Source organism: Lissotriton helveticus, chromosome 2_1, assembly GCF_964261635.1.
Source record: "Lissotriton helveticus chromosome 2_1, aLisHel1.1, whole genome shotgun sequence".
Taxonomy (NCBI): domain Eukaryota; kingdom Metazoa; phylum Chordata; class Amphibia; order Caudata; family Salamandridae; genus Lissotriton; species Lissotriton helveticus.
This window is the reverse complement of record NC_136059.1, coordinates 540,596,471-540,621,191: the sequence shown is the minus strand read 5'-3', so window position 1 is coordinate 540,621,191 and position 24,721 is coordinate 540,596,471. Positions and strand designations below refer to the sequence as shown.

At 47.9% G+C, this 24,721-nt stretch overlaps 1 protein-coding gene across 2 annotated transcripts in view; it reads right to left on the bottom strand.

The window, feature by feature from the left end:
- Window positions 1-24,721, bottom strand: part of HOMER1 (homer scaffold protein 1) — a 618,990-nt gene that overhangs the window by 233,158 nt on the left and 361,111 nt on the right. The window lies entirely within an intron of this gene.

The following is a 24,721-nucleotide window of genomic DNA, read 5'->3' as shown; positions in this document are numbered from 1 at the left end:
CATCTAGGCGTGATGGAAGAAACCACATCAAAAAGGTCAGAGAAGCGCAGCTAATCTGCATCGAGCAAGATATAATCACTCACTGTGCAGAAAGATAAATATATCAGTAGTGTTGTTAATACTGCTTACGTTCGGGAATAGAAAACCTGCAGAGGGGGTTTCTGCTAATCATGAAAAGGCGTGGGCCATGTGGCCCACACATATGTGTTTTTGGTTCCAAGAAATTATTATATCTGCTGATTTTATCGTGTACGTTTTTGATGTAAACCCTGCACTTGTAACCTTTTTTCTTCTGTGGTTTGAAAGTATATAAACTGCTGTCTTCAGGCTGGTCGCTCCCCTCACCGCCACGCAGCCCCCTGTGTGTCCGGTGACTCGCTGACACTGCCGCCCGTGAGAGCCCGCCTTCCTCCTCGGCGAAGCTCCGTCCTGCTGCTTCTTGTGCCTCGTGTGCTCTTGTGTCCTTGCTGCCCCTTTTGCATTCTGTACCCCGTGACTCCTGTGCCCCTTGTGTCCTTTATTGCCCCTTTTTTTGCATTCTGTACCCCGTGTCCGCCTTTCCCCGCTCCCTGTCCCCTTGTGTTTCCCGCCGCTGTGTCCCTGCGGCCCCACCCCCTGTTGCCCCATTGGCCGCCCCGCTTCCACTTCCCAGCTGCTCCTCCCTCCGCCCCTCATATGGAGGCCGCGCAGCGGCCGCGCGCAGCGGGCGCACCGCTGGCGCGCGAAGGCGCGCCAAAGCCAAGCCCGTCTGCGCCCGTCCGCGCCTGGACCGCGCCCAGCGCCAGGACCCCTGGACATCAGCGACACCAGCCCACCCGACTGAACTACGACGGCGCCACCCTCCACGCTCTCAACACCATCCGGAACCCCGCCTGCCACCGAGCCACCCCGAAACGCACCCACGGACCCTTCACCTGCCAAGCCTGCAAATTCACCTGCCTCCAGACCCGCACCGCGCCCGCCTGGCCAGGCACCAGCAACAATCACCTCAAGTGCATCCTGCTCAACACCCGCTCCATCCACAGGCACGCCGCCGAACTCTGGAACCTCCTCGACACAACATCACCACACGTCGCCTTCCTCACAGAAACCTGGATGAATGCCTCCTCAACCCCAAACATAGCCATAGCCATCCCGGATGGCTACAAGATCCCCCAGAGGGACCGCATCAACCAAACCGGAGGAGGCATCGCCATCGTCCACAGAAACACCATCCGCATCACGACCAACGCCGACGACACCCTCACCGCAGCCGAGCACCTTCACTTCCAGATACACACCGACCCCAAGACCACCCTCAGAGGTACTCTCATCTACAGACCCCCGGGACCACGCACACAGTTCAGCGAAGCCATCGCAGACTTCATCAGCCCGCACGCCCTCACCTCCTCAGACTACATCCTCCTGGGAGACCTCGACTTCCACCTAGAAAACAACAACGACAACACCACCACCACCACCACCCTGCTGGACAACCTCGGACTCAAGCAACTGGTGAACACCACCACTCACTACACCGGCCACAAGCTTGACCCAGTCTTCTCCTCCAGCAACCACATCTCCTTCAGCCACTCCACCGGACTACACTGGACAGATCATAGCTGCGTCCACTTCAACTTCAGGAAAACTACGACCCACCACCGCCCGCAACAGGCTCCCCGTAGATGCTGGAGCAAGATCAACCCCGACCAGCTCACCACCGCCCTGAGCCAAAACCCCCCCACCAACACTACGAACTCCAACGAAGCAGCCCGCAACCTCACACAGTGGCTCATCAACTGCGCCGACGCCCTTGCACCGCTGAAGAATCCTCCCAGCAGACCCGGCAGCAAGAAAACCTCGTGGTTCACCAACGACCTCAAAGACTCCAAATATTCCTGTCGTACCCTCAAGAAAGCCTGGCGCCACGACCAGCCAACAAAAAACATGACAGCCCTCAAGAACGCCATCCGCAATCACCACCAGCTGATCCGCACCACCAAAAGGACAGCATTCAGAGAACGACTGGACAACAACACCCACGACAGCAAGGAACTCTTCAACATCGTAAAAGAGCTCTCCAATCCCAGCGCCAGCAACAACGACATCACGCCCTCGCAAGACCTCTGCGACGCACTTGCCTCGTTCTTCCACCACAAGATCGCCAACATACACAACAGCTTCAGCGCCCAGACCACGCACCCAATCACAGAACCTACGTCCCCCACCACCATCCTCTGCGCCTGGACCCCTGTCAGTACTGAAGACACCCCCCTCGTGATGAACACCATCCACTCCAGCTCCCCTGCCAACCCCTGTCCACACCACATCTTTAACAAAGCCGACTCCATCATCGCACCTCAACTCCGGAACATTATTAACAACTCCTTCGCATCCGCCACCTTTCCGGAGAGCTGGAAGCATGCGGAGATCAGCGCCCTCCTGAAGAAACCCACCGCGGACCCCACGGACCTCAAGAACTTCCGCCCCATCTCGCTCCTCCCGTTCCCCGCTAAAGCCATCGAGAAAACTGTCAACAGCTAACCTCCTTCCTCGAGACCAACGGATCCCTCGACCCTTCGCAGTCCGGATTCCGAGCAAACCACAGCACCGAGACCGCCCTCATCGCAGCCACCGACGACATCAGGTCCCTACTCGACAACGGGGAAACTGCTGCCCTCATCCTCCTCGACCTATCGGCCGCTTTCGACACAGTCTGCCACCGCACCCTAACAAGCCGCCTCCACCACGCCAGGATCCGACGAATGGCCCTGGAATGGATCACCTCCTTCCTCTCCGACAGAACTCAGCAAGTCCGCCTCCCTCCCTTCCACTCAGCGGCCACCAAGATCATCTGCGGCGTTCCTCAAGGCTCCTCGCTCAGCCCCACCCTCTTCAACATCTACATAGCCCCCCTCGCAGCCATCGCACGCCAACACAAACTAAACATCATCTCCTACGCGGACGACACCCAGCTGATCCTCTCCCTCACCAACGACCCCGCCACCGCCAGAGCCAGCCTCCAGTAAGTAATGAAAGACGTCGCGGAATGGATGAAGCTCAGCCGGCTGAAACGGAACTCAGACAAGACGGAAGTCCTCATCCTGGGACCATCCCCCTCTGCCTGGGACGACTCCTGGTGGCCCCCTGCTCTGGGCACCGCCCCCAAGCCCACGGACAATGCACGCAACCTAGGCTTCATCCTGGACTCCTCCCTCACGATGACCAAGCAAGTCAACGCCGTCTCATCATCATGTTTCAACACCCTGCGCATGCTCCAAAAGATCTTCCGGTGGATCCCCACCAACACCAGAAAGACGGTCACCCAGGCCCTCGTCACCAGCCGACTGGACTACGGGAACGCCCTCTACGCCGGAACCACAGCCAAACTACAGAAAAGACTCCAACGCATATAGAACGCTTCTGCACGACTCATCCTGGACACCCCCGGACACAGCCACATCTCTGCCCACCTGAGAGACCTGCACTGGCTCCCCGTCAGCAAAAGGATCACGTTCAGGCTCCTCACCCACGCTCACAAAGCTCTCCACGACACGGGCCCCGAATACCTCAACAACCGCCTCACGTTCTACACACCCACCCGTCAGCTCCGCTCCGCCAGCCTCGCCCTCGTCCCACAGATTCGCCGAACCACCACCGGAGGAAGATCCTTCTCCTACCTGGCTGCCAAGACGTGGAACGCCCTCCCCACCCGCCTACGACTGACCCAAGACCATTTCTCCTTCAGAAAGCAACTCAAGACCTGGCTCTTCGAGCAGTAGCAGCACCCATCCCCCCCCCCCCCGCCCCCTCCCACCACCTTGAGACCCTTGCGGGTGAGTAGCGCGCTCTATAAATGCCCTGATTGATTGATTGACTGTTTTTGAACTGTGTGTTGGACATCAGATTCCAGTTTTTCTACTGGAGGTTGGTGAAGTATATGACTGAACACTTTAGCTAGGAAGGGGTTCAAAAAGCAACTGCGACATTTATGCTTCATACCTGTTCCTTGGATGCGTTCATGGTTGGATAGTGGTTTATAGGAATGCAATTATGGTTGCACACTGAAAACGATGGATTTAGGTCCAGATCTCTGTACTGGGGTGAATGTATAACATTGTTCTGCATTCTGCCCATCAATTGTTCTTTTTACACTGCCCATGACTTTACTCTAGAATTTCCATGAAAACATCACATGGGGGTCGTTGTTAGAAATTATTCTTCCAAAGAATGCATTCTTTGGGCTTTAAACGTTAAAAATGTATAATGCTTCATGTACTTACAGTACAGTACGTGCTGTCTTTCTGTAAGATTAATGAGTTTTCTCTTTCGATAGTCTATAAACGTACCATTTCCAATTGAAAGTGCTTGCAAAAAACGCAGTCTCCTCCAAATGTATGAGCTGGCCTAACTGAAAGGCACATTTACAGAGTTAAGTGCTGTTAAGGTAGTAATGACAAATGGAGAACAGCTGAAGTTGAAGGAAAATTTATTCTCAAAGTAAATAAAAGCTCATGGGTCGTACAGAGGTCAGTTAGAACCTTAAGATACCAACCAATGCACAAGCCACAAAAATACAAATATAATAATTCCAAGCAGACAACACCATTCTAAATACAATACAACCTAGAGGTTGAAAGCCCACCATAGTCGAACTTACATGCGCGCATATACAAGTGCCTCATTTACATAAACAATGCAAACTGCTTAAAAAGATGGGTGGTATAAATAGTTTAGTTGATATTACAAACCACAACATTAATAAAAACAAGTGTTGGCAAAGCTCAGAGGTCTGGAATTGGCTGTCAACATTTTTGGCTTTGTCAATGCCTGTTTCATTTTCTCATTTTCTGCAAACGTTGTTTGTAGGGAAAGCTGCCAGTCCGTCAATTTAGATAAAACTAATTGCCTAAAAGAAAAAAATGTCTGGTATCAAAAAGCACACAGTGCCTATGGATTGTGAAAGGGGAGAATGTAGTCACTCACAGTAGATTTAGCTAATGGCTGAAGTGGGCTGGCAGTGGCACTCTCCCTTATGCTGTATGCGGTAGTGGGATGAAGATCAAGCATTGGCATAGCCAATAGGTCTCGCATTTGGGACCATATAAGTGTTAAGCCATGCAACAGTTAGTGTTGTTGCACCAAGGATATTCTGCTGCATAACTAAAAACTTATAGGGTCCAAAAAGTGGGACCTATTGGCTATGCCAATACTTCTTTGTTTTTTGTTGCTGTTTTGTTTAAGATGCCAGATCTACAATAGCTGGACATGTTTTTTGTTAACAGTTCTTTGCATCAAATGAACTTGTTTTCATTGCTCTGAATATTGTTTCAAATCTTGTTTATTGGAAGCAGTCATTCCCGGGGGTGTGGGGGCTGCCTAGCTGTGCGCATGCGCTGAACTTTGCAAATGAGAAAAAGCCTGGTGCGGGCGCAATTTACAAGTGTAGAGTGTGTGAGCCCCAGGCAGCATGACTCACTCACACAGGAGTTCATGCACTGCACCTGCATACTCAGCATGGTTTAAGTAAACTCGACCCACACCCTCCCAGGCATCGAACACATATTTACCAAGAAACTCTGAGAAGAGCTTGCCTGCTGCACTGACGGCTGGTGGTGTGTGTGCCTGGTAAAAGCGTGCATTGACAGGTGGGGTGTGTGCTTGGTGAAAGCGTGCAATGGCGGCTGGTGGTGTGTGTCCCCGGTGAAAGCGTGCACCGACGGCTGGTGGTGTGTGTGCCCGGTGGAAGCGTGCACTGACAGCTGGTGGTGTGTGTACCTGGTGGAAGCGTGCACTTACGGCTGGTGGTGTGTGTGCCTGGTGAAAGCATGCACTGACGGTTGGTGGTGTGTGTGCCCGGTGAAAGCCTGCACTGACGGCTGGTGGTGTGTGTGCCCGGTGAAAGCGTGCACTGACGGCTGGTGGTGTGTGTGCCCAGTGAAAGCGTGCACTGACGGCTGGTGGTCTGTGTGCCCGGCGGAAGCGTGCACTGACGGCTGGTGGTGTGTGTGCCTGGTGGAAGCGTGCACTGACGGCTAGTGGTGTGTGCGCCTGGTGGAAACGTGCACTGACGGCTGGAGGTGTGTGCGCCTGGTGAAAGCAGGAGCATTCACAATGATAGAAGACACAAATGAAACTGACGAAGAGGAGGGGGATAAGGGAGGGGGTAGTGCAAGTAAAGGAGCCTGATTACAGCAATAAAAACACAGATGGCAGCTGTGCACGAGCTCGTGAACGCAAGCTGTAGGCCAGCAAAAGCCTCTGGTGGCACTTTTAAAAGCTACTTACTAAATGTCTCGAAGAGACAGCGTGCGCTGTCTCAGGCGAGACCTAAAAATGTAAAACGCACAATGACAGATCAACGGACCCAGAGGGCTGAATGAAAGCCCTTCTAAGTAAGTATATTACACATATATACTTTAGTAAAAGTGGTGTAGGCTCTTTAGTTCCTTTTCTCAGAGTGATTTTCTCCTGTTCGTGGGGTTATAAGAAGTGTACTGTGCCTGGAGCACTAAGCAAGGCAGTCACAGTTTTAAATAAAACTCACAAAAGGTAATGGAAGGAATGCTTGCAATTTGTCTAACCACTGGCAATCACTTGGGGTGGCATTTCAACCTATCATTCTTTTGTTCACCATGCATCTCAGATTAGATGCAGCCATCCACAAATCAGTGTTGGTCCTGCACCAATAGGAAATGTCCAGGCCAAACTGCACGCTAGTTCCTCTCGGAATAGGAACACAAGAAATCCTAGATCAGCTTTTGCCCCGATTGGGGCTCGTCAGTTAGGTGCAGCTTGGTTCCAGTGAAACAGTGAGCAGAAAAAGCCTACGATCCAGTGGACTGGTTCTGTTTACACACTGTTCTAGGGAGTATGGACTTTAGCCTGAATTTCACTAATATGGTGTTTAGTAAGTATGCCAATGCCACAGCCTTCCAGTAGTTCAACACAAGATCTAAGTATTTGAAAATTGGAGATTACAACCCCTTATATTGAGAGACCTGATTTTGTAAGAAGAAATTTGAAAACAGATAGACACATACTTTAGCCTAAATGAAGGGATAGATGTATCCATACATGGAGCATGTGCACCTTTAAGGCAGTAATACACTGGAAGTGCATAGCCATTATGGCACACCCACCTTAAACAGAGCAGGACGGGAGGTAGGTAGAAGCAGCGTTTAGATGGCATCCAATTACAGGCTGCACTGTAAGTTAATGACATTCAGGGGATTGAGAATCTTATACACATATAGAGCAGAAGTGTAACAGGTAGACCTGAAAAGATGTGCATAGGTTTCGGATGACAAAATATAGGCATACTATTAGCGAGGACCTTAAGAGACAAGCTGAAACCCGACTATGTGAGGGATATCTGTTCAAAATCAGGTTACCTGTTATTAACAGAGGTAGGAAAATTAGATGAATTACAACAATTCTAGAAAGCATTATGCTCAAAAGGCACCTACTCAATCCTAGAGTATAAAATATATATATATAGACACTGAACCTCCCATGCCTAACACGCAACTAAGTTATAGAGGCCACCTATACAAATGGGAAAAGTGTCAACAGGAATAAAAGCATAAAAAGGTATACAGCCCATGGCCCGAATGGGTTAACAGGTACACCTTATAAGGTCTTTGCTTCTAAACTGAGTTCAACGCTAAAAGACTTGTTCAGTCGTTCTGTTGAAAATATAGCTACCTGTAGAACAACAGGGGAAGCCGTAATAATAGCTGTCTTGAAGCCAGGTAAGTATGTGAGATACTGCACATCTTAGAGGCCAACTGCTCTTCTCAATGTTGATGAGAAGTTGTTTACCAAACGACTTGTCACCCGGTTGAATGCTGTTCTCTACTCCCTGGTCTACTCAGACCAGTGTAGATTTGTTCAACAGAAACAGGCCCAGGAAATGTGTGCGGGGAGGTTAACTTGGCGAAAAGGTGAATAACAAAAAATCGGTGCCAGCCACAGTGCTGTACTCTGAATTTTATCGAACGCTTCTATTTATATCACTGTTCAGTTAGGGACATTTCGAGTAATCCCAAGGTAAGCAGGACATTGTCCAAGTATAACTGGATTTCATGCACAGTTGCTCCAAATTGTATTCTCCTAATATTTGGAGATTGTTTAATCCAGCAATTCAAAGGCCTCTCATCATCATTTGTCTGTCAAATGTACCACTCTAAGTAGCAAGGGTATGTCCAAACTTGGGTCCCATGCTCACTGTGCCACTGTTACTAAGCTACACCCACTTGACGAGCGGCAGTCAGTGCATTACCAGTCTTAAGTTACGCTTGTTCTGGTTCAGGGATGACCTGGTCTGGCAGTTCAGGCGGTGCTGTTCATAATGGAGCAGGGTCACGACTGATTTGCATATGGCTAAGTCCAAACTGAGGTGGCTTGGTGGGCAAAAGAACGTTGGGTTAGAATGCTAGTCTGCGTGATTGGCAGTGGTTAGACTTAATTGTACGCAGCCTCCCATCACCTTCTGTGTGTGACATGGTTTTAAACAACAGCTAATCGGACGACTTATTTAAAGAGATCCCCGTGCGGAAATATAAGAGATACATTTTTCTCTGCACTCAGATATTATGAAATAGGACAGCACCAAATGCTACAGATTGTAAAGGAAGTTTAGGGCAGGGAGGGGGATCTATATTACAGTGGCATCTGATAAATCCTTTTAATCTAGCTATCAACAGGAACCACTTATGGAGCAGCTTCGTTATATTCACTCCATAGACACAAATCACAAATCCTCAGTGTGATATGAAAATGAGCAGCGGTGTCAAGCCATCCTTTTAGCCTACTGACGCCATTAATTGAGCTGGTCTTATTCCGAGGATAACATTAGCAATAATAAATGTAAATCACCGTGGAGTGCTGCCGTTTTCTGTCCATCTGTGACCTGAATTCAGAGCCAAAGGCTATGCATGTAGATTATTTCACTGCAAAGTAGGTCACCCACAGAAATTAATCCAAACAGATTTAACACAGCCGAAGTCAGTATATTTCAGTAATGATTCCCTGTTAGGACGTCAGGAACGTCATCGGGGTCACGCAAGGGTACAACGTGGCAACGTGTCACCCCGAGGAAGCGGATGCAACGTTTTTGGCAAACACCCGCTCTTAGGGAAATAAGTACCTAAAGACAGAGGTCGTGCGAGCTAGGAACATCTCGAGGTTTCAGAAGTCATCTAGTTTAAGTACAGAACGCAATGATTATTTTGAACTCACCCTGTCAACATTTAAGGGCAGTTCCATTGCGCAAACATACTTAATGATGCACACCGCGTGTTCTCCTCTTTGCCACTGACTCGCTGTGTAACGTTCCTCCCCCAGTGACCCTCTTCTGCTATCCTCCCTCCCAGAAGGCACCAGGCACACAGCAGACCCTTCTGCACGATCGCTTTCCCGGGGAGTCTCCTTCAGTCCTCCCATCATGGCCGACCCTCCATTCGCGCAACCGGTTCCAATGTCCACGAGGATGCGCTTCCAGCACTGCTCCGTGTGTTATTTCCCTTCCCACATGTCTCTGAATGCATAAATGCACCTCTTCAGAATGTACCGCATCAACATGGGCGCCTCATAGTGGGCCGCAGAGCCCCACTATTCATCCTCATCCCCATCTACACCATATCAACTACTAACTTTCTTTTCTCCCGTTCACATCACACAACAGACGCGGGTAGGAGAGTTTCACAACCCCCTTCCACTACCTGCTTCTTATTTGTGTCCCAGCTTGTCAATCTTGTGTATGCTCCTGCCACGACTATTGCCTCTTTACATCTCTTCCCACTGGTTGCCTTCATAATTCTGTTGCTTGCTTTTCTATTAAAAAATGTTTGCTTCTATGCTGAGGATCCCATGAGAGTACGTGTGCTTTCGAGCTGTCTACTTTGTGTACTTCTCCCCCCTGCACTCCATGTTGCTCTGTTGCACGTCTGATTCTCTCCAGCTCCTGCAGTTTGTGCTCATGAGTTTCCTCTCTGCCCACTGTGCTTCATTGGGAACTATCAATGGTGCGGCAGATGCAGCTGCACCAGGGTCCAGAGGCTTGAAGACCGACTTAACCCTATTTATTAACCTCCTCCGTGCTCGTGACGGAACCACGCCGTCATAAGCCACGGGTGGCGTGTGCTAATGATGGCGTGGTTCTGTCATGCGGCTGCTGCTCCGCCCACGCGGCATAAATTCCCCGCCTGTGCGGGCGAATGAATGAGCGGCGGGGCCATGGCGGAACCATGCCGTCATGAGCACACGCTGCCCGTGGCTCATGAGGGCGTGGTTCCATCACGAGCACAGAAACGCCACGCTCACCCCTCATCTCCCCGCGCCGTGGCGAAATTTGTGCCGCGGCGAAGGGGTTAAAGCAGAGCACTTGTACACCTGGGGTCGTAATACAGATATGGTGCACTGCCACTGTTTGCACCACTTCTCACCCTTAAGAGGGTGTTCCATGCGCAAGCAGAGACAGTATGCCCTATTACAGATAATGTACTGCCCCTAGGACAAACACAAGCTCACAGCTGCTCTGAGTGAAGGGCAGTATTAAAAGGTAAAGCAGCTGTTGTTCCCTGCTGCTCTGTCTTTTATAGAGCAGGCAGCACCCAGCCTGCACATAACTCCTTCCCCGTGGGGCTAATTCCCCCACGGTGCGGGGGGGGGTAGGGGGCTTGTGCTCGGCACCGTGATGCTTGTGACGAGCTGAGCTCGTCACGCTGCACAGCGGAGCTGTGCTCATGACGAGCTGAGCTCGTCATGACTCCGCCCACTCAATTGAACGCCCCGCACAGGAGGGGAATTATCCCCGAAAGGGGGCGTTCCGCGGTGGTTATGATGAGCTCAGTTTGTCATGAACAGAGCTCCACTGTGCTTCATGACGAGCTGAGCTCGTCATGAGCGCCGAAAGTGTTAAAGGGGAAAAGAGAACCCCTTGCAAGATGGTGCTGTAAGTGACCATGAAGCCCCAGTTCCCTCCTTGTGGGATCACGCTCGACAGGTAACCCCTGACTATGTACCACCTCTCTGTGGCAAACAATCAGTGCGCCTCCTGATGGACTCTGTGCCTTTGCGCCAGCGAACATATTACGGCACGGGTGCAGAGCTAAAGTGTTTCCCTCATTTGTAGGGGTCACATCCCTGTGTAAATGAGAGATCATCCCTTTAGTACAGCGCTGGTGCTACATGTACACTGGCCCTATATCTATTACAGAAGAGCCATACAAGTGTCTGGGGCCCCTTTCTGCAATCAAAGTAGAGGCCCTGTATACCAGCAGTTGTGAGTGAGAATCAGTTAGTGTGAAACAGTGAGTGTGTTTAAGGGTGTTTTTATGTTTAATTTCTTTTATTGATTTCACAAACATGAGGAAAATACATGTCCATCAGAAGCTATATATATCGTAATATAGCCCGAAAATCGGACTATCTTGAAGGCCAATAAGAACAACCAGATACAAAGAGAAGAAAAACAAAGAAACATCCCCGCCTCCCCTCCACCCTCCTCCCACCCCCTACAACCTTCAGGCAAGACAAACCAAGGCAGAAGTTTTCCGGAACCTCTATTACAGGAAGGTGTCGAACAAGAATACCTAGGGAGGCGTGTGACCGTCTGGCTGTCTAAGAGTGGGTGGATCTGCAAGCCGTAAAACCCTCAAATATTTTGAGCAGGTAAGCTCTGTAAACTCCGCAGTCAATAATGTGAGAAAAGGTTGCCACAGATCACAGAAAGAGGCCCCCGGGTGTGTCAATGTAAGCAAAATCTTCTCCATCCCCAGAGTCTCTGGAGCCACCCCAGGTAAGTCGGAATCTTCGGAGTACCCCAGTGGGAAAGGATCTGCTGTAGGGCCGCTCCTAGAGCTAGGGCCATCTGTCGTCCTCTCCTCACCTTGAGTGGGAAGGTGAGTGAGTTAGGGAGACCCAGAAGGATGTACGCTGGCAGGAGGGGAATCTCAGTGTCGAAATGTAAGTTGATATCATCGAAGACTTGCTTCCAGTAGCCCGTCAAGGAGGGGCTGTCCCACAAAAGGTGAGTTAAAGTGCCAAGCGAGCCACATGCCCTCCAGCAGTTGGGGCTGCGAGAGGGGTTCCCTTTGTGAAGTTGGGATGGGGGTGGGGGTGGGGGAGGGTGATTAGATACCAATATGTAGCGATTTTTGTGGCAGTTTTAATAGAGGCTATATTACGGGCAGAATGCCGGGCTCTATAATATACGTCAGACCATTTCTTCTCTGACAATGTACTTCCCAATTGCCCCTCCCATCGCAACTGACTAGGGGATTTCCAAAGTTACTGGGGTGTCCCGAATGAATCTATACAAATCCGTCGTCAGGCAGGCGTCCGTGTGTCTCATTGGAGCCACCTCTCAAAAGGGGTAAGGAGTCATTCTGCACCTCCACGAACCTCAGGGTGCATCACCCAATGCTGGAAGTGCACAAAGTGGAAACGCTCTGATTCCGGAAGGTCCCAGTCTCCGCGGAAGTCAGAGAAGGACAGAGGCCCTGTTACCTCAAATAAATGCCCTATGTAGCGCCGGCCCTCCTTGGTCCAGTGTGTGAATCCCACCGAATCCAACCCTGGGGTGAAATCTGAGTTCTGCACGATAGGGGTAATCAGTGATGGAAAAGTTGTCAACCCCCGGGAAACAGCCACCCGGTCCCAGGCCAACAAAATGGGATGAGTCACCTTGGATAGGTATAGGTTTCGGGGTCTGGCAGATCGAGCAAGGAAGGGAACGTTCCACAATGGCTGTCTGGCCAAGGACCTATCCATAAACAGCCAATGTTTCTCAGATTCAGGTGCGGGACCATTCCACCAATGCGCAGATCTGTACCGCCCACCAGTACACCTGTAAGTTGGGGACAACTAAAACCCCATCCACAGGAGCCCTGTATCCCAATTCTCTACACTACCTGGGTCACTGGTCCCGCCAGATGAAGCGCTCTATGTCCTTTTGACGGGAGAGAATGACTCCCGACGGAGGCGCCAATGAAAGCGCTTGGAACACATAGATGATCTTGGGGAGGATGGTCATGTCGCCCAGCCATTAAAGCGAGTAGGGCCTCCATTTCCGGAGGCAGTCCCGCCCCATGTCGCAGGATCAGAGTATAATTTGTGGTGTTAGTCATCTGGAGATTAGTGGAAAGCTGCAGGCCTAAGTACGGAATCGTACCTGTTGCCCATTGAATACTATGCAACTGCTGCAGAAAGGCCAAGGTGTCCGGGCAGAAGGACAAGTTAAGAGCCTGTGACTTATGCACATTGATCTTAAAACCCGACGCCAATGCGAACCAGTCAAATTCAGCCAGCAAAGCAGGGTGAGAGTCCCGGGGGTTCTCCAACGTGACCACATCGCCGGCATACAGACAGATCTTATGCCGGTCACCTCCGAATTGCACCCCAGTGATGAGGGGATCATCCCTGACCCGTTGGGCCATAGGTTCCATATATAAGGCGAACAGAAGGGGTGACAGCTGGCAACCCTGCCGTGTTCCCCTCTGGATGGGAAACGCCAGCGAGAGGAGCCTGTTCACCGCACCAGTGCCGTAGGGGTAGAGTAACCGCTGAGTACCCATGTAATAAACCACTGTGGGAAGCCAAAATGGGCTAGGGTCTCCGCAAGATAGGGCCAATGCACTCTATCGAACGCCTTCTCAGCGTCAATGGAGAGAAATATCCGCTCGGCCGGAAAGCGTTCGGACCTATCAAGAAGGTGGAGCAAATGCTTCGTGTTGTCAGAACATTGGCGCCCAGTGACAAAGCCGATTGGTCTGGGTCTATGAGCCCGGGAAGATGAGAGGAGAGACACTAAGCCAAGATCCCAGTAAAAATTTTAAGGTCTACATTCAAGAGGTAAATTGGGCGATAGGAAGCACATGGCTGTGTGTCCTTGCCCGGTTTGGGAATCACCGAGATGAGCGCATCCAACATCGAGGGTGGGAGGGGGCTAGATGTCCCGATGGAGTTATACACCCTTGTCAACAGCGGGGCCAGAGTCGCTCAAAAGGTTTTTAAAAAAGGCATAAGAGAAGCCGTTCGGGCCTGGGGATTTATGATGGTTTAGTCCAGATATGGCCAATATGACCTCCTCTGCCCGTAAAGGAGCTTCGGCTCTGATAGCAAGCACACTGCCGTGTGTCCTTGCCCGGTTTGGGAATCATCGAGATGAGCGCTTCCAACATCGAGGGTGGGAGGGGGCTAGATGTCCCGATGGAGTTATACACCCTCATCAACAGCGGCACCAGAGTCGCACAAAAGGTTTTGAAAAAAGGCGGAGGAGAAGCCGTTCGGGCCTGGGGATTTATGATGCTTTAGTTCAGATATGACCGATATGACCTCCTCTACCCGTATAGGAGCTTCCAGCCCCTGAGCCGGACTCGGAACCAACTTAGCTGTGGCTACCCCGGCAAGATATTGGGCTGGGTTATCCTCCAGGAGGTTCTGTGCCTTGTAGAGAGTCGCATAGAAGTGCCAGAGGGCGTCGGCTATCTTCTGATCTGTGAACCGCTCCTGGCCAGAGTGGTCTACGACCCCGGTGATACGTGAGGCCTGCCGCTGTGCATGCAGCCTGTTGGCCAGAAGCCTCCCACATCTGTCCCCTCCCACGTAGAAAGCATGTCGAAGCCGAAGCAAGGCGTATTTCCCCCTATCAGATTCTAAGCCTGCCATTTGCGCTCTTGCTGACTTGAGCTACTTCCAAACCGTAGGCGCCTCCGTTCTTTGGTGGATACGTTCTAGCTCAGTCACTGATGTTGAAAGCTGCTCCCTCTTCTCCCTCCTGAGTCTATTATCTGCTGCAGAAATCCTAATGAGCTCTCCTCGAATAACTGATTTTAGGGCATCCCACAGGGTCACCACTGAGAGGTCAGGGGTGTCATTAGTAGCTAAATAATCTGTGATAGTCTTGTTGACCTGCTGGACCATAGAAGGGCGCTGTAGCATAGGCTCTCTAAGGCGCCTTAGGCGACAAGGAGATTGGCCGTGGGGCAGAGTCAACGACGCCCGCACTGCCGAGTAGTCAGACAGAGGGCAAGGGAGGATCTCTATGTTATGTGTCAATTGTGTGAGGGTGTTGGAGGTCAATATATAGTCGATCCTAGTGCAAGATTTGTGGGAATGTGAGTAAAAGGTGTATTTCTTAGACCCTGGGTAACGTCCTCTCCAGATATCCGTGAGCCCAACTTCCACCAGCAGTCCCCTCCCTCTGTCAGTGATAGCCTCTGTCTGTCCCCATCACGGGGAGGACCTGTCCATAGCATTGTCAAGTACCAAATTAAAGCCCCCCCCCTATTAGTAGTGATCTATCGGGAAGGCTAGTCAGCTCCTGGACTGTCCCCTGTATGAACCCCTTTTGTCCCTCATTAGGGACAGAAACCGAGGCCACTGTAAAAGCATAGTGTGAAGGAGTAGGCTAAAGGTCGACCCTTGAGCTCGGCTTGCTTGAGTCCTACTTTACCCTGGAACCCTGCAGCTACCAGAATCGCCAACCGTGCTGTTTTATTGGACCGAGAGGAGACAAACAAATGGGGAAATGCCCTAGATCGCAATCTGGGAGTGTCCTGTAAGAGGAAATGGGTCTCCTGAAGCAGACAGATGTGGGCAGTGGAGTTTCCTAAGAAGGACACAACAGCTCACCTTTTAATAGGGTTGTTAAGGCCCTTGACATTGTGCGACAGGATTCTAACCTCGGTCATCATCGAGGGTAGGACAGAAAAGCACCTTGCATCCCGGGGTTCCCAGGACCTCCCCGGTTCACTACACACCGTACCAGGACCTGCTAAACGGCTCAAGGGATCAGCCCAACCGGCAGCCTGAACAAAATGTCTAAATCTGGAAGGCGGAGGAGAGGAACCCATTACTCCAAACAAGAAACAAACAATACAAAACTGGAAAAGTCCATAAATGTCCTGAGGTGTGGACCCCATGGTGTGGCGTGTATAAGGGTGTTTTTGCCTGAGAGTGAGAATCAGTGAATGAGAATATGTGTGTGGGTTACCACCAGTGAGTGGAGTGACTATGAGTCAGAGTAATTGAGAGAGTGTGAGTGACTTGGAGTGAATGGTAGAGAGTGAATGCAATAGGAAGTATGAGTGAGAGAGTATGAGTGAGAGAATTTGGGAGAGTAGGATTGTGTTTGCTAGAGTGATTTTTTGGTTATTATACTACTGATGGCCATGGCATACTTGAAATAATTCTTGGCTTCTGCCAGCATTCAAGGTAACATGCAAGTGGTGGAATAAGGCTATTACCAGACCTGAGGCCACAGACATTGATTAGGAAGATAAAACTTATGAAAATCCAACAAGAACTGATGAATATAGGGCTTACGGGATCTGCGAGTTACCAAGTGGGACTGAAGGTGGTACATCAGGGGAAGAAATACTCGGCTCGACTCTGCCAGAACCTTCCTAAACAATCTTCCTAAACAATCTGAATCTCTGACGGTCAAACTGCCTTTACTAGGAACTGTTAAAATTGCGTTAGTCCATAACTTAAGCGATTAGGGATCTTAAGGAGGAGGGTATTCTGATTTCCTCATGACTGGCTCTGCCTCGAATGATTCTACTCCGGAGCAAAGTAGGAATCAATATGTAAACTTCTTGTGCTTTGACCAGTCTTGCTTCTTTTCCCATTCCCTATATTCTCCATTGTGTGCGCTGAGTTAATGTGAAGTTTCGCTTAACCCGAGGCTCCCACATAGGTAATATTGTGTTTCTAACTGGCTTCTTGGATTTTACAATGAACAGATTGCCACCAAATTAATATGGAGTGTAACTAAAAGTGTATTTAGCAAACAACGATTAGATAGTGAAAACATTCAGCCAAGAAGTTCTGATTATAACAACATTTAACACCTTAACCGCGGCGGCAATTCAGCCGCAGTGCGGGCGTTCCAAAAGTGTGCAGGGCTGTGACGGCCAACGGTCGTTTGTAGCACCAGGGAGGGAGTTTAAAAAAGTTAAAATTACAAATAGCATCAAGTTATAGTAAAATAAAGAACCACATGCTTTCTCTGTGTATCCGTAAACATGCAGAATCTGCAAGCTTCATTTTCTAGTACTTAGTTGATGAGATGTACATAATTCAACATCATTTATCACAATAATAAAGTGCTGCATGCCGTAACTGCATGTTTTAAAAATTTACTCAGGTATTGAGAGTCCCAGTCACTATTTTTATTACTCTGCTAAGTTGATTTGTGGGGTCTGTGTAGTGCTACATGCACTCGTATGTATTGGGATAATGTGATGACCTTTGACTCTATGTTATGCAATTACGATGTTGGGTGGAAAGCCTCCGACCAGTGATCAGAGGCTTTCCACCCAACATGGTAGGTTTATAGTCCGACCGCCGTATTAGGATGACGGCGGTCGGAGTTTAAACCTAGCAGGGCCCCCATCCCTCCACGGCCTCCGCATACTGCTCAACATCCCTGCACCGTGTAGGAGGCACCAGGGATGTTTACAAACTTTCATTTCACAATGGAAGCTTTTGCGGCTGGAGTTTTCCGCCCACCGCACAAGCTTCCATTGAGAAATTGAAGTTTTCAATAGCCCTATGGGCGGTCGCATCATAATAGTGCAGTAGGAACCGCTGATCTTAGGTCGGGAGGTTCCTTTCCGCAACGGTGCGTCTGACCGACATTGTAATTAGGGCCAATGTGTTTTAACTTACTCCATCTTTAATGTACAACATCGTTTTGTGCTTTCTTCAGAGTAGGATTGTTTACTTTCCTCTCAGCACAGAGCAAAACCGCCTTGCTGGCACAGAACGTGTAGGATGTGCGTTTGAAAGCATGAGAGAGTAATGTGTGGAATGTACTTCTCTGTCTCAGAGTTAAAACACGGCTGTTCGGCCGGTTTCTGTCTTGACCTTGAAACAGAACGATACAGTCAGCTGTGGTTTTGCAATAGATGAAGGGAGAGGGGACTTCTAGAAGTCTCTCTCCATGTTAGTAAAGATATTAAAGACAAGATCTCTTGGTGCTGAATTTGAAGCTACCCATGGGATGGAGCATCGTCAGAAGAGAGTCTTGCTGTCCCATTGAGATTTCTGGCTATGTGTCAAGGGCTTCCCGATTGAGCTGACCAGAATGATGTGCTCTCAATAGGTGATGTCCAAGTTATAAGTTTCATTACTCTATGATGTTTTCATGTTGTGTATATATGCTTTTTATATTTGAGTCTCTTGTTTGACAGTGGTTGTTTCTTGCATTGGACATCCATTATTATCTGCTTATGTTTTGCTCCCTTGTATCTTACTTGTGAATGTTCCAGTATTATTATTTGCTTGTGTTCTACTTCCCTATATTTGACTGGTGAATATTCCACTATTATTATCGGTTTCTCCATCATTATTTGACTTGTGAGTGTTTCATTATTATTATTTGCGTGTGTTTTACCATTATTATCTTCTAGTGGTTTATCTCATGCACTTGAACTTGTGAGTGTTTTATTATTATTTGCTTGTTCACATATATCTATACATTGGCATGTTGTTTTACCTGATTCATCTGACATCTGGGAAAGTCTTCCTGTTAGAGAGTGTTGGAGAGTGTGGAGAAGTGTGGCTCAGGGGTTAGAGGCAGCAGACCCGAAAGCTGAGATCGGTCCTGGACCAGGGTTCAATTCCCCGCCTCGGCGGGTCTTGGGCTAAAAATTCCACGGACTCGATAATTCTCGCCCCGGTGCCTCCTCGACTCATGGGTTCACACTCTGCGACTCTGGGCAATAGCTTGCTTAATCTCCACAACGGCCCCTCGCGGCGGGATGCCTGACTTTCACCTTGTGGATACCCTGCTATCTCACAGGGGAATACCAGGAAGGGTTCCCTAAGCAAGCGCCGGGAAACCCACTGCGGGTAGCTGTGCGCTATATAAGCTCAACTACATTTACATTTACACACATTAATAAAATCCCATGCTTTAATTAGAAACTGTCTTTTTGATGTGCCTCATTTCATCAGTGAGGAGCCTCCTTCCCAGGTGCTTTCTTCTTGTTTTACCGAGTGACTCTCCTTGTGAGTGCTGAATTTCTTTTATTTGGGAGTGTAAAGCAAGACAGGCGTGATGTCAAGGATGGTGGTGACTCTTATTGCAAGATAAAGGGTTCAGGAGCTGAGCTGTCAAAGGTAAATTTTGGGGTGGTCAAAATATTGGGGTGCAGTAAAATATTGAGGTCCGGCTCCCACAAAAGCGAGAGCAGAGGATAGTTGCATAAGAGCACCCACATACCTAGAGGTTTAGGAAGCATAGCTTCACAAAGGCTGCCCTCTCTGGGGCCCCTGGTATGGATAAAAGTGCCCTCACCCACTGTTAGTGGCATGCTTCATCATTGGGCTGCTAGCTACTACAGACCCTGTTTCACCATCAACAGGTGTGAAGCAATATATTATTTTTATTATAAAATTCTTAAAGGATCCCCTGATTAAAGTGCAGTCAAAACTATCTTAAGGACACGATATACATTCTTAGTACATTTACTCTGGGTTCCTTAGAAATGATTAAAAAACCAAGATCGGATAGTCTCAGAGTGTTAATACCCTCCCATCTCTCTAAATATTTTTTGTCAACATGTTTCAGCCAATCCTGTGTCCACCACTAAGGGTCAATGGCCTTCAGGACTGTGAGATCTCAATCTTATGTCACTATCACCGTGGCTCAATCAGTCTAATTGGTGAGTAGTAAGTGATTACCAATAATACCATGCATGCAGTGACCGTACTTTTGTCACCTGTGTTTCTGACATTAGGAGTTTTCTCTGTAAAACAAAAAAGCATTATCTACTTTATAATTAGAGATGGAAGTTGCATGCTTTTTTCATGCCCATAAATGCACTGGGTAACACATTCCAGATAACAATTAGGTGGCGCATGCACTTCATCCTTGTATTTAAAATGAAAACACTGCCAAATCGTGAGGCACTGCACAAACTCTTAACCCAGGTTGGGAGCATCGCACACTGTGTATGTACTGATCAGTTATCCTTCATGCCTTGTCTCCAAATTAGTTAGTCACAAATATTATTAAAATCAGAGCCTGCAGCGTGAAAAGTATCTCCATGTATGCAGTACCTTCCCATAGTAGCCCAAGACTCACAAAGCCAGCCTCCTTATCCGTATATTTACTTAAATCAAAGGACCAATGCCTCCTGGGATGTTGCTTTTGACCCTCAAACAATAGCGGTAGTATCCCAGCGTCTCATTTTGTGCATGCCTTGCAAGATGCGTCAGCATACATCATGAAGTCGCATGAGTGGATCACGTGACTTGGCTACTAGTGCATCAACCCTACCAAAGAAACGCAGGGGTTCGTAATCCAGAGTCGCCGTATTCATAATGATGATTATATCAGAATGCTACTCTCCGGGAACTGATAAGGGATGACAACGGGTCTCTTTATGAAATGTTACAACGTCCCACCAGAGATAGGGGACTGGGGGTCCCGAACAAAGAAATGCCTATTTGGCTGCAAAGACTGTGGATGGTTAAAAAAACAGAATTATTATGTTTGGGTAACAAAGCTTGTTATTCTTTGAATACGGTAATCATTATGGTATAATTGTCATAATCTGTGGAGAGAGAAGACACGCTAGGGAAAATTGATTGGGTGAGGTAATGAGCAGGGGCAAGATAAACAAAACCCCAAAACAGCATCACAGAGTTGTCCTCTACCATTTTCATCTGGTTGTAGACATGATCCTTGAGACTCCCCAATTCCATCTCCATAAATCCTTTCAATTTCTTCAACCTACTTTAACTATTACCTTTGCTTTTATATCTGCTAATCATACACCCAAAAACTTTTGGCAAAAGAAAGAGAATAATTGCACAAATCATTATGATTATTATAGGTGTGAATAAAGCCAGAAAATAATTTCTACCTAAAGTACCTAGCTGTTATCCAACCTTACCAAAACTCTTCCCATACTCACTAAATCACGAACCACCAGTTTCTCATAAGCCAGGTTCCTCAAAAGACTTAATTGCATGCAAAAGATTAGTTAAAGTAGTAACAAAAGAATCAACACCATTACTATTATCTAGTATAAATGTACATCTCGTCTTTTATCACCTTACAGACTACCCCTTCCCCAAAAGAAATTCTAATGGAAGACGATTTTGCATCACCTAAGCTCCAATAGCCACCATTTTTACATTTGCTAGCTCAAAGGGCCCTGCTGTATGTATTCCAAGCCTAGCTACAACTGTGGACAAACTCCTAATGTTTACATTATTCATTGTCTACGCTACAGAAGGAATTATAGCACCTACTATGTCCAAAACTACTGGCCCAAAACTACGCCTCACTCTTCTTAAACTATGTTCATTATCTAATTCATCCATATGATAAACTCTAGGAAACTCTAAAGCTAAGTAACACAAACCTACCCAATTTCTTGGCAAATTTAAATAAGCAGTTTTCCCACAGACATAACAAATTCCTCTCAAAATAGGTTCTCCAGCAATCAAATAGTCTCCACTAACTTCATAAGTTCTATCACACACTCTCCTGCAAATTCTAACTTACTTCTCTTCGAAGAACTATGCCTTACCATACATAACCCACCTCTTCTCTCCTGTTCCACTCTCAATCTTGAATGTAAACCGGACAATCTAAATTCCTCTTTCATCTATTCTAATGCAACCTTCTGTTACTCCCAGTTTCTCACAACCTTCACTCCTCTATTATTATATTCTCTAATAAAATATGCTCTCCACTTCTCAAAAGACACATATAACCTCAAACAGTGTTAGTATCATACTTGTTTTGTGCAGTCACCCTCAAATATTTAATATAATTTCTCTGTTGTCTTCCCTAATCTGCAAATCATCGAAAAACACATTAAAATCAGTCAAATTAGGAAACAGAACTCATCATGGTTAAAAACCACAACAGTTATATATTACACAACAGTGAGTATTAAATAGGAAACTGCACGTAAGTAGAACCCTCTCCAGCTGATGTGAGATACTAGCATTTGAAAACAATGCTGCTTGGATTTGAAATGGCACTTTGTATACCTTGGCTTTTTAAAATCATAATTTGGGATAAAAAATAGTATTGACATCTTAATAATCGCAATTATGTATTAATTGAGCTTTTCATGCTGTGGAAAATTCTACAGCGGTAGGAGGTGCCCAATCCCAACTAAATATGGGAGGGCATTCAGACACACGGAATAGGGGACAACCCCCCCCTCCCCCCCAAAAGCAAATTTGCTACAAACAAAGTGTGTTTTTCATGAAAATGGTGTTCACTAACCTCCGTTCTGTATTCAGGAAAAAACACATTTTCTAATGAAAAGTGCAATTTTCCGGAAGAGCTAGTTATTTACCTTCAGTAACACTTTATCTGGCAGAGACTATATTTCGCCAAAGATTCCTTCCCTTAAAATTTCCCCAGGTGTCCGAATAGATGCAGAAGATGTTTTGTGAGCACTACCCCTGCGAGCGTTAGTAAGCGGCGTTGATCGGCTCAGCTTCCTTCGTCAGCCACGCCGGAAGTGATGGAATAACCATATATGTGCCACCCAGGTGCGCTCACATCAGTATCTATTCACGACTTTCCACGCCAGAAGCACACAGCCATGAAGAACACTGTTGTGTCTAAACTAGGGTCATCAAACGGGGTCATCACTCTCCCTAGTAATCCATTTCCAGAGCGGGAAGGATGGGTGGGTTGGTAAGTAATCTGCAGCTATATATAGTGTCTACCAGATAAGGCATTATCGAAGGTAAGTAACTTGCTCATCTGATAAAGACTTCTAGCCTCAGATACCTTAGCTTTGAATGAATACCCAAGAAATAACATCCCCGTAGGAGGGTCTGAGAATTAATTTCAAACGAGAAAGTACTATAGGACCAAAGGGCTAAAAGCCATCCCTGTGGACCAGACTGTCCAGGCAGTAGTGCTTGGTAATTGAGTGCACAAAGCGCATGTCACTACCTGGCAGATATTAAGGAGAAGAACTCCGCAAGCTAACGCAGTGGTCACAGCTATAGCTATGGTGGAAGGAGTTCGCAAGCCTTCAGGATGTTTCTTTTTGGCCAGGGCGTAGCAGATTTTGATGCAGAGCACGACCCAGTGAGAGGTGGTTTGCTTCTGCACCGCCGCAACCCTTCTTCCAACAAACATACCTCACGAAGAGTTGGTCATCCACCTGGAACTCTTGTGTGCAGTCAACCTAGAATGACAGCACTCTTTTTGGGTCCAAAAAGAGTTGCCTTCCTCTTTAGAGGGATGTGGGGAAGCAAAGAAGGTGGGCAGGGAGATGGGCTTTCCCACATGAAAAGGGATGACTATTTTTGGTAGTTGCAGCAGTTACAAGGTCCAGGAGTAAGACGGATGATGACATTTTAGCAGCGATAGCAGCTATAGAGAAGGGAGATAATTACCCAAAAGGCTTCCCTTCTAAATACTGTTATCATTTAAGTCCTGATAAAGTTCCTTATGTGAGAATTAATGACGTTGACAGGTTAATTCCCAACACGGACCGCAGACTTTCATTGATAACAGCTGCACACGAAGGCATGGCCTTGGCACTGGCAGGCGTTTCGGCGACTGTTTCTATCTTGCAGGAACCTTACTGGTGGTGTGGGTTGTATAAACAAACCCGTGATTATGTGCTTTCATGTGACATTTGTCAGCAGATTAAACCTTCAACTGCTACACGCCGGCCACAAACACAGCTGTACATTTCTAATAAACCATTTGTTTGCGTTTATTTAGATCACTGCGGTCCTTTTTCTGCAGATACTGCGTATAAGTTTATCTTAGTTGCAATTGATTCGTACACACGCTTTCTATGGGTCTGGCCAGAACGCAGTGCTGACGCACGAACTGTCATCAGGGATCTGCGTGGCTTTGTGGGAATTTCTGCATGTGGCACCTTCCATTCTGACAAGGGTCCAGCGTTCGCCTCTAAGGCGTACAAGGATGCTAAGAGGTCTTTGGGGTGCAAGTCAAATTTTAGTCTCCATACAGGCCTGAGGGCAACTCAGTTGTGGAGCAAATGAACCGTGACTTAAAGCAATCCTTGACAGCTAGAGTTATAGGTACAGGCAGAAACTGGTTTGCCCATTTGTATAGCATACAACGTGCACTTAATAATCTCCCTAGAAGATCTTTGGGTGGGCGGACCCCATATGAAATGCTCTTTGGCATAAAAATGTTTTTCCCGAACCTTGATGGTCTAAGACATGGAGGCGACAGCCGCAGCCACTGACGTAGATAATCATTCCGCTGTATTACAGATCCTACAAGAGACTCGTGACAGTCTTGCAAAGGAACATTTGCCCTCCGCCACTGAAGCTGCACTACAGAGTCCGGTAGTTAACTGGCTACCTAGAGTCGGAAACCTGGTCCGTGAGAAGGTGGAGAACAAGAAAGAGTTTAGCCCCTCTTATCGAGTACCGGTTCCAATGCTTGGTGTGAAGGGTACTCATACAGTCATTTTACCACCACTTCCTGGTCGCAAGGATAACAGATACATCTCAGTGGACAATGTCAAACTACGATGTCTGGCTGATTCTTCTTAGTATGACTCCAGCTGTTTCCTGTCCAGCAATGTTAAGGAATTCTGTCTTGGACTCAATGAACGACATCAGGTCTGGCATTGCCATAGAGATGACCACTGTTACTAATCCATTGTTGAATCCTCCGGCTTGCAGTCCACATGAAGATACTGAGTATGCATATCCCACTGATGTGTCATTGCCTGGTTTGCAAACAGATGCA